Genomic DNA, 2,069 nt, shown 5'->3' on the forward strand with positions numbered 1-2,069 from the left:
TTATCCTTTTGAGCCTTGAGGATAACATTTTCAGCCCGGGCCGTTTCCAAGTCAGAAGTAGATGAGGCAAGTCGGGCTTCATAGGCCTCTATTCTTTGGTTGGCCTCCTCCAGCTTCTTGTTCGCATTCTCGAGGCCAACCTTCCAAGCCTTGGCTTGGTGAATTGCCCCTTGAAAATGGGCGTTCGCCTACAAGATACACAGCAAAGGTAAGAAATGGAAAAAATCAAAAAAAACTATGAATGGCAAAGGAAAAAGACGTACCGTCGCCAAAGCCTGAGCTCCGAAAAGCTCATTAGCCTCCAAGTCCTGTTGAAGGACAAAGTCTTGATAGTCAACCGGGGAAATGGAATGCATAGACCATTCCTTGGCAAGCGCTGTGTTGCCAACAATCGAATCCTTGCCCCGGATTCCACAAGCAGGTTGGAAGTAAGACCCTTGTTTTTGCTTGGTACATAAAACTTGGTCGGGGCCTTCTTCGCCTGGTTCCTTTTCCTGGAGTAGGAACTCCGGGAAATGATCCCCAAGGCGCGGGTCTTTAAACACCTTTCCAGCACACTTCATCCTGGTCGTTTCCAGGTCTTTAGGCTTTGTAGCCTCCTCAATTTTCTCAGCCACTGCAACAAATAAGATAAGTGAGTTGAGAAGTTAGCAAAGTAGAAGATAGAAGGAACGAAAACTACTAGATAAGGAAGGAAACGTACTCTTCTTAGGGACGGGAGAAAGGCCGCGTTCTACAAGAACGGTCTCCCTGATAAGATCCCAAGAATGGGAAGTCCCATTATCTTGCGTAAGGAGGTTGGAAGCTCTGGTCTCCTCCTCAGACAAAATTATATCGTTTGGGCTCCCATCTACGGCTAGCCCAAAAGACGAGCGAAATAGGGTGCCCCAATCGCCACCCTCCCAAACGACGAACATAAAATCTTTCTTCCACCCCAAGTTGTTGTCAGGGATGGACTTCACGTTCACTATGTGGGGAACGGTTGGGTGCTGGTTTAAAGAAACCCACCCCGGATTCTTGTCAGGACTGTTCTTGAACTGGAAAATCTTTCTAAAAACAGCAACAGAGGTAGAGACATTGTGCTTGGTGCATTGCGAAAGATAGCACATAATCAACCTCCAAGAGTTAGGAGGGAGTTGGCAAGGGCTGATGCCCATATCAACTAGCAAAATAGGGATGAATGGGTGAAATGGGAGTCTAATACCTGCCCTTAATGTATCCCTATAGACGCATATTGCGTCTTTCCTCCACTGACAGGCCCTGTCGGCCGGACTTGCAAGAACTAGCTTGAAAGGATCCTTGATTTTGAAACAACCGCTCAACTTGTCCAGCTCCTTTAGATCCCGCAAGGCACTGATATGGTCGTGCGCGTCTAGATGCACATCTGACGGGTTCTCGTCCCCTCGTGTGTTGATCATATATATCAATCAAGGAAGTGTACCTTGACCGAATGGGGAATTTATTGGACTTTCTGGCCACATTCATCTTGGCCAAACGGGTCATTTTCTTTTCAGCCATCTGGAAAAAAAGGCACATAAGGAGATAATTTTAAAACGCAAACTATGCAAAAACAAGCACAAGAAGTAAAGGGAGAAGTCTTACCTGAAGTAATGCTCCTAAAAAAGGCTTTGGGGATTAAGATACTCCGACCTACTGTTATTGCTCTGAGATTCTTAACAAAAGAAGAAAGAAGGAGAATTTAGAAATGAGAAAGTGAGGAGCAGTAGACTCTACTCACTCCTTTATATAGGTGAAAAAGTGAAGTTGAAGGGATAAAAAGCCCAGTAAGGATAAAGGCCCAAAGAAAAAAGCCCAGAAATGGAACATTCCAGAATATTCCAAGGAATTCCAAAGAAATTAAATAAAAATTCCCGAGAATTCTAGAGAATTCTAAAGAAGGTGTTTTAATATATTAAGCCCAGATTAATAAGAGGCCCAATGGGAGGCCCAAATCCAATTAGGATTTGGAAAAATAAAAAGCCCAAATCCAATTAAGATTTGGAAAATAGAAGGCCTAAATCCAATTAGGATTTGGGAAAATAGAAGACCCAAATCAAAGCTCTAAAAAA

Source organism: Apium graveolens, unplaced genomic scaffold (genome assembly GCF_009905375.1).
Source record: "Apium graveolens cultivar Ventura unplaced genomic scaffold, ASM990537v1 ctg1297, whole genome shotgun sequence".
NCBI lineage: Eukaryota > Viridiplantae > Streptophyta > Magnoliopsida > Apiales > Apiaceae > Apium > Apium graveolens.